Source organism: Poromitra crassiceps (genome assembly GCF_964638095.1).
Source record: "Poromitra crassiceps genome assembly, chromosome: 1".
Classification (NCBI taxonomy): Eukaryota; Metazoa; Chordata; class Actinopteri; order Beryciformes; family Melamphaidae; genus Poromitra; species Poromitra crassiceps.
In genome coordinates this window covers 123068729-123078007 of record NC_139623.1, presented here as the reverse complement: position 1 = coordinate 123078007, position 9279 = coordinate 123068729, and positions in this window count along the sequence as shown.

The following is a 9279-nucleotide window of genomic DNA, read 5'->3' as shown; positions in this document are numbered from 1 at the left end:
ATAGTGCAAGAAAGCATGGCCGTAACTAGCTATGAGCACGGGGAGGTCCGGACCTCCCCTAATATTTCAGAGGGGGGGAAAAAAAAAAAAAAAAAAAAAATTATAAAACAATCTGCATGGAAAAGAAAAAACATGTGATCGCTTTTATTTTGAAACGAAAGGCAGGTCAGGCAGGAAGTCATCTGACGCCGCGTCCGCGGTAACTTGATTCCGAGAGAGCAGCAGCATGGTGGTGAGTGATGACTGTCTGTCTGCCTGGCGAGATAATTGAAGGTGAGCGAGCTGCGAGACAGTGAGCGAGTGAACGACAGACAGTGAGTGACACTGACAGATTTTTTAGCAACAACCAAGAAAGTAAGTGTCTAGTCTGTCTCTTAAGTAATGTTACCTGTGTGACACGTTGGGATGCTACTGGCTAATCATGCATGATGCCATTTGCCAAGCTCCCGAAGTCAGGTATGCAGGTGGCTATATGCATGGTTTCAGTTTCATGACCCAATAAGTAACAAAAAGAGGTGGTGTAAAGTTAAAAACAACATAATATATTTTATTTTATTTTTCAATCGTTCCTATCAGGAATAAATAAATGTCCCTCTGTATGTTTTTTTTTATTATCGATGATGACTTTGTGTGTTGTGTACGGCTTGGGTTGTGTACCTGTGTTTGTAGGTGTCATTTTGATATGAATTTGGCTAAAACAGTTTGTGTTTGTTAGTTACAATTATGTTGACAGGAGAGCTGAGCAGGTGGTGACATGAAAGAGAATATACTGAATAATGACATCACAACAGTATAATCCTAATGTTGATTTAAAATGATATATTACTCTAAATATGGCTAAAAAAGGGGGAAAAAAAATTGAGGTTTTTTTGGGCTAAAAAAGGCTAAAAAAGGGGGGGGGGGAACTCTAATTTTTTTCGGCGGCGCCCTTGCGGGCGCCACCGAATCCGCCTCCCCTTGCTGGACCTCCCCTATTTCGGAACCCTGGTTACGGCCCTGCAAGAAAGGTGCCCTATCCCCATCATAGGTGACATACTGGAGGACATGAGGAGCCACAGTATTTTCAAAGTTGGATTTAAAGTGGGGATATCATCAGATCGAGCGGGAGCCTGAGTCTCGGCAGCTAACTTTGTCACACACACAGGGCTGCCGCGCTATTAGAGACTAATGTTTGGAATCTCATCTGCCGCTGAGATTTACCTGTACATCATTGGACAAGTTCTACAGGGCATACCAGGTGTTCACAACATATCTGATTACATCGTAGTTTCAGGAGAAACCATACTACAACATGACGAGAGGCTGCACCAAGTCCTTCAATGACTCGAAGAGAAGCATGACACTCAACAGGAAAAAGTGTAAATTTCGACTGACAGAACTGGAGTTCATGGGCCATGTGTTGTCTTTGGCATCGGAGCAGCTCAGTCAAAGATCAAGGCAGTGGAGAACACACGAAACCCAACAAATGTTGCTGAAGAGAGAAGTTTCCTGTGGCTTGTGAACTACTGTGGCAGATTCATTCCTGATCTGGCCACTACATCAGAGCCACTGAGGAGACTCACAAGGCAATCCTGCAAATGGACATGGAGATCAGAACAGGAAACAGCATTTGTAGATCTCAAGAGGCAGCTGGCCAGTTCACATGTAATGGCGTACTTCCACCAAGAGACACGTGGTAGTCGATGCTAGCCCAGTGGGATTAGGAGCTAAGTGACGGAACACATAAACCTGTGTATTATGCTAGCCGAGCTTTGTCAGATGTGAAGCGTCGCTACTCTCAGACGGAAAGAGAGGCCCTTGCGATTGTGTGGGGATGTGAGAAATTCCATGTCTTCCTCTATGGAAAAGACTTTGTGATGGTCACGGACCACAAGCCTCTTGAAACGATATATTCACCAAGTGCAAACCGCCAGCAAGGGTTGAAAGGTGGGTGTTGAGGCTGCAGCCCTATCGTTTTAAAGTTGTGTACAAGCCAGGGCTACAGAATGCAGCTGATTCACTGTCACGCCTCACAGTGAACCCACCAGTACCTCTTGGGACTACAGAGGAGCACGTCTACTTTGTGGCTCAACACGCAGTGCCAAATGCTTTCACACCACGACAACTAGAGGAACTGTCAGCAGAGGATCCTACACTAGTTGCTTTATGGAAATGTATCAGGGCTGGTGACTGGAGTACATGTGATGCAGCTTATTGGACTGTCAAAACTGAGCTGTCCACTGTTGGGAAAATAGTGTTGAGCATATTCATTCCCCATGCTGCACGACGCCAGACTCTGATGTTGGCACATGAAGGACATCAAGGAATAGTAAAAACAAAACATGTGTCATGTGTCATTTGTAGGGGTGTCACAATATATCGTCCCACGAAATTTCGCGATAGTAAAACGTCACGATATGTATCGTTGAGATGAAATCTCATATCGCAAAAAAAATTTTTTTTTTTTTTTTTTTTTTAAATAGACTAAGAAACGTCTTTGTTTGTTGAAGTTCAATGTGTGGAAAGTAGTTCAGTTGAACAAGTCTCTGAAGAGACACATGAGAAGTTATACAGGAGAGAAACCATTCAATTGAGTTTCTGGCAAAACTGTTTACTTGACAGGAAAAACTGAAGATGCATAAAAAATAGATTAAGAAAAGTCTTGTTGTTTGAGTTTGAAGAAAAACTGAAGATGCATAATGAGAATTTATACTGCTGAGAAACCTTTTAGTTCAAAGTAAATCTAAGTGACGGTGTAACTCATTCTATTTCAAGATAAGCCTTATCTCCAATCTCATGTTTTTTCTAGTTGTTATTGTAATAACAATTTCCCACAACAGCATGTTTTGTATTTGTGCATTTCAAATAAAATACTACTTTTCCAGTCATATATTGTCATTATTCAAGTTTAAAAAAATATTGTTAAAATCGTATCGTATCGTATCGTTATCGTGAACCCAGTATCGTGATACGTATCGTATCGTGAACTGAGTGTATCGTGACACCCCTAGTCATTTGTGAAGCTGTGGGTTCAGCTGGAACAAGAGACAGTGTCAACCAGCATGGAGGGAGAGAGGTTGAACACTCAACCTGCTGAACCACCTCAAGCACATGAAATCCAATCTGCCGAACCACAAGCACCACCAGATGAAATTCCTCAGCAGGACATTCGGCCTCAAAGAGCCAAGCGAATACCGACCATTCAGGTTGTGATTATAAATAAATAAAAGAAAAAAGAGAAGAAAAAAAAATTTGCAAAGAAAAAAAAGAAAAAAAGATTTTGCATAAAAGGAAAAGTTTTGGTTTTGTTCAAACTGGAATTTATGTTGTGTATTTTCCATAAATACATGTACTTATATTGTTGGTTACAGAAAGTTAAGCATTTTAAAATGTCTGCTGCCTATTGAAAGTTGAATGTTTACAGTAAGCGAATTGACCTTGAAAAGTGTTTTATGGAATGCTGAATATGCTATTGATAATTTGAAGTGTTGTTCTATTGAAAGCTGAATATGCTATCAGCAATATAATTTGTTACCAGAGTTATAGACGTATATGTTTATGTTGCAGATTTTTTTTTAATGTAAGTCAACATCTAAGAAGGGGAGGGGTGTAGTGTACGTCACCTCCGGAAGGTTACAGCTCACGGAGTGATGAGGTCACATGTTCCCGGAAGTGACCCGGTGTATGCAGAGCTTGGAGAGCTAATGTGGCGTGCAGAATAAAACAGGGCTAACTGTTCGTACTGTAGTGTGCCCTGTCTAGTGTTTTCAGTTAAATCAGGACACAACAGTACCCTTTCAGACAAGAGGCATTGTTGCTTTCACACATGGGGAACACCTGTAGAGTAGAGAATGTGTCAGGGGGGGCAGAGGGGTGGTGGAGACGTTGTGGTGTGCTGCAGGAAGCGCAGTATTTCTGCATGCAGTATTTCTCATGTCTGCCCCACAGCCAAATCTCAAACTCCTGCGTTTGCATTGACTTTCAATGTGATCTCATTTGGAAAAACTGGCCAGTGTGAACGTACAGTTAGACTATAAACTGTAAATTGACTTTGACTCAGAGATTCATTCTGCTTAGATGCTGATCTATTTTTAGCAACCATTATAGCTACATAATCTCTCTCCCTCTCTCTTGCTCTCTCTCCCTAACCTTGGATAGGTGATGACTCAGCTTGTTTTAAGCGCTGTGTTATCAAATTATCTGGTGTGTGTGTGTGTGTGTGTGTGTGTGTGTGTGGGTGTGTGTGTGTGTGTTTGTGTGTGTGTGTGTGTGTGTGTGTGTGTGAGTGTTTGTGTGTGTGTGTGTGTGTGTGTGTGTGTGTTTGTGTTTGTGTGTGTGTGTTTGTGTGTGTGTGTGACCAGGGGACAGATGAGGACAGTGTTTGCTATAATACATAGGGCCCTATCATCGCACGGCGCTATCCTTTGTGCTGCCATTTGCGCGTCTCTTATGCTATCTTCCCTGCATCTTAAGCTATCGTCTGCCTCCACCATCCAGTTTTGCGCTGGAATCTAAGTTCAGACACAGGTGTAGGCGGGGCCCAGGCGCACGCTGGGCCACGCCTAAGGCTAAGAGGCGCCGTGCGCCTCTTAGCCTATCATCTCGCTTGGATACATTAAGCACGGCATGGATGTCACCCTCTCTCCAACACCTCGCGCCTGCACACACTCTTCTCTTTTCAGAATGCCACGTTGATTTTCAACTATAGCCTACATTGCAGAAAAAACACACCTTGATTAAAAAAAATAGAATTCATTTGGCATCGTTTTATTAGGCTACATAATTCCCAACCATACAGGTCTGTGGCGTGAGATAACAGTAGATTGCTTTTGAGAAAGTTGTGACGGTGTTGTGCCAAAAAGTGATTTGCTGCCAGAAACTGATTTTGCACCGTGGGACCGCGCACAGCGCTGCCTCTCCCCACCCTGTGAGCCCCTTGGCCGGCCCAAAACACCCAGGGCACCGACCCACCCCCACCACCCAGCCTGCCTACCTGGCCCAGCTCCCACCTTCTCCGGGGGAGACTCCCCTCAAGGACCCGGCACACTAGCCGAACCTGCGCACCCCACACTTAAGCACCCCTCCCCGGGCTACACACAGACTCCCGCCCTGCCAGACCCTCGTTCCCCTAATCCAATTCAAAACGCAAATCACTTTTTGGCACAACACCTGTCCAGCCAGTACAGTAACCTCTTTCCCTGCAATTGCATGCATGCAAGACCAGCTTCTCCACAGCGCGGATGGCGTGACCGCAGTCAATAGCTTAACCAGAGTGGACAATTCTGACATAGGCTATAGAAATAGGCTAGAATTAAAATCTCACACATTCCTAGCCTATTGAAGAAACAAATATTTTTAGATGTATATGTTATAGCCTATATGAATGAAGGGGACTGCCTTCCATTCCGAAACACCACCGTTCCGACACCCCCCCACTCAGAAACCCCCCCACTCCGAAACCCCCCCACTCCTAAATTGATTTTCAAGTCCATATTTCTCCGAGTTTCCTGCATTCCTGCAACTTGAAATAAACGTTTCAACTCTTTGTTTTTTTTATTATATGTCACTGTCTTCATAATTTCGCTATAGCAGTAAACACGAGCCATGCTGCATTCAGATAGATACAGGAATGTGAACGTTGGATACATCCTCAAATCAGCTGTGGATCACAGACATGTTTGCACTCTGTGTTGTTCAGAATCGCGCGAGCCGCTGCTCAGGGACTGGGCACAGCTGTCCCGCTTGCGTTCTCCCCCACTCCGCAAAGAAATAGGCTACACCTTGACAACGCACACTCTAGTTAAGCGCGTATCGGGTCCGGAGCAGTGTTTTTATTTTTATTTTTTGGCACACAGACTTTCCACTCTGCTGGTCTAAATACCAGGTGTGGTCTTGCGCATTTCTGGCTTGCAGTTTTCTGCAGGTGCACAGAGATATTTCTACAATCACTAAACATTGTTAATTTATGTTGTCTTGCCATACAGTTTGTTAAGTTTGTCAAATACGTAATCCGAGAGCGCAAGCATCTGTTCCACAGCAGCATATTCAACTGATTATTTATATCTCCTGACACGCCGACAGGATCTAATCATAAATGATGTTTTCTACACATCTAAAGGTGAGCTGTTACACACGCCCACATTCATACCGTGAAAAGTGTTTGAAAAAAATTAATTGTAACTTTGAGTCAAATGCTCACAGTTGAATAAGGTTCATTGAGTCATATATTAGCAAGATGAGGACGTTCTTATTTGTGAATGCCAGTCGGGTTGAACTGATTTTGTTTTATGAAAATCTGATGAAATTTAGCTTCATTCCCTATGGTCTAGCGCCGCCTATGCATATTTTCAATAAAAAACAATGAGTTGCAGTGTTTGATGCAGGAAACTCTGAGAAATATGGACTTGAAAATCTATTTCGGAGTGGGGGGGTTTCGAAATGGAGGGGATGTCCCCATTCGGAATAGCAGTGCCTTTAAAAAAATGGGAAAACCCCTCCATTACGAAGAATGGAGGTCGATCTTCGGAGTGGGGGGGTTTCGAAAAGGCAGGGTGTAACCATGAATGAAACGTCTAATTACAGTAAGCGCACGCTTTAGGACATAATATAACACCATGGGGATATTATCCACTGCGTAATTGCGCAGCGCAGCAGCCCATTGATGTGTTTCAAATGGAATATTGTTCCATCAGCACCAATTTTCATTATCACAATTTTTTTTATTAGTTTCTAATGGTGTATCTATATTGAATCCGAACTTGTTCATCCTCCAATTATCTCCCTCTCTCTGTCCCCTCTGTCATTCTCTCCCCTCTCTCTCTCGCCTTCCCCATCTCTCTTTTCTCTCTCGCCCTCTTCGATCTCTTCCTCTCACTCACTCTGTCCCTCTCAGTGAGGAGGAAGCTGCTGATGTGACGCTGTGGCTTTTAAGGGCATGATCACACCTCCACAATGCTTTTGGGCATAAACACGCTGTACTGTAGCTTTGCACCGACATGACGCCAAGCGCAGCCGCCCGACACGCCCACAATTAGGGCTTTGCGCGGCGCTATTCCAGCTCAAAATGACCGCCTTTGCGACGATAGAGCCCATAGTCATTCCATCAAGCTTACAGAAATCTTCCTGGTCATTGCCAAAAAATGTATCACAGTGAAATGGAAATCAGATCTCCCATTGCCAATTGGAATGTGGCTCTCAGAAGTGAAGAGCTGCATACCTTTGGAAAAGATAACCTACTCATTAAGGAATGAGATAAATATCTTCTATAAAATCTGGCAGCCCTTTCTCAACTATATGGAGGATCTTCCATCCCACTTGATTGAACAACTATCTGAATGATCTCTCTATTTGCGCCACTCTAGCACTGTGAGGATATTATATCTCTCACTGTATTTGTATGTATTTTTGTCTCTTTATTATCTTAATTATTGGTTTATTTTTGGTTTGTCTTTACTGTGAATATTTCTGTACTGTCATTGTGTATGCTTCACATTTCGAAAAAGTAAAAAAAAACAAAGCTATATATATATATATATATATATATATATATATATATATATATATATATATATATATATATAATATTGTCTATCATAACATCATAGATATGTTCTACATTATAGATTTGCATTCATGAACCATACATTATTTATAAAGAACCCCCCCCCCCCCTCACACACACAGGTTCTCTCTTAGGTCCTCTGTTGGAGTCTCTGAACTTGAAGATGAACGTTTCCAGGTCCACGTCCGGCTCGACTCGACCACGACGCTACGCGGAGGAAGCCGAGCTCTTCAACATAGAGGTTACTGATCTATTCAATACAGATCTATCTGACACAGAGGTTACTGTTCTGTTAAATACAGATCAGGTCTCAGCTGGGTAATGGCCGTGTCAATCTCAAAGAAGTTTGGTGGATCACTTGGGCTGTTTATTGAGTCTGATTGATCGTTAGACCCCCTCAGTGCTGTTTGGTGAATCGCTGGTAAAAAACTGAAGAAAATAAACCAGAAGCAGCCAAAGCTCAACTCCGTGGAGTGTTGCGGATTTGAAGGTCTGGACACAGGCAATGGTCAAGGTCCATCTTTACTTCCACCTGGGGGAATGGTCAAGGTCCAGCGAGAACTCACTCACTGAAGATGTTCTCAAAGTTCTCTGACCAGTGCTGCGTGATGAGGGTCCTTGCTCGTCAGAAGGCTTGAGCCATTGACACGGCATAGCAGAGCTTGGGTTTGGTGATGGGGGCCGTGAGTGGCTCGTAGAAGGAGCCAATGTCCCCTGCATCACCAAGACCTTGAATATATTCTGTGAGGGCAAATCACCAGTCATTCTTGATGGTACACAGCTTGGATTGGAGGGTACTGCAGACTTCTCGATAGATGTCTCTGGCAGCATGGTCGTTGGGCCTAGCAAAGGACATGCTCTATGTTTCTTTTCCAGGAGCTCCTCCATTTCTGGTTCTGACTACATTCACACCAAGGTTAAAAAAAATCACTTGCACATGCAAATTACGGGCGATGAGATGAAATAATGCGAATAATGGCGCCCAAAATCATATCTTCTGCTTGCACCAGTCCTGATGTTTCCTGTTTCCCCACCCCCAATATTTTATTTTGCAGTTTTCAGAACAGGCTCAGACAAAAACAAAAACATATATATTCAACATTTCAATGTTACCAGCCGCGTCAAATGGTTCTGTGCTTGTAAGAAATGTGCATGGGATCCCACGCAAGCGGTCCACGAAAAGACAGCTGGGCGATTTACTTGTTGCCTCTAACCTTGTCCAAGTAGGCCAGAAACGAGTCCCAGACCACTGAGAATTTCTTAAGTGAATTGGTCCTCAGGAACTGGAGTCTCTCCATACGTATAATCGAGACCATGTCCGTCAGCCACAACTGGATGGAAGGTGGAGAGGGGGACTTCCACTCCTTCAGAATGAGTCTCTTGGCGACAGTCGTCCCCTGCGTCAATGACTGTTGTACAGCCGTAGGGAGGAGCAAGGGAGGGTTCCGAGTAGCCGAAGATGGCAGTTCCGCCTCTGAAGGGTTATTTTATAGGCTTTAGAGTAAGAATAAACTCCTGCACACTGTCTCCACATGCAATCAAATGTTTAATAAGAAAAAGAATAACGTTTCGGTCGTGAGACCTTCATCAGATTCTCTATCATTCTAAATGTCTGAGAATCTGATGAAGGTCTCACGACCGAAACGTTATTCTTTTTCTTATTAAACTTTTGATTGCATGTGGAGACTAGGGGTGTCAAAAATAATCGATTATACGATGCATCGCGATGCGGACGTGCA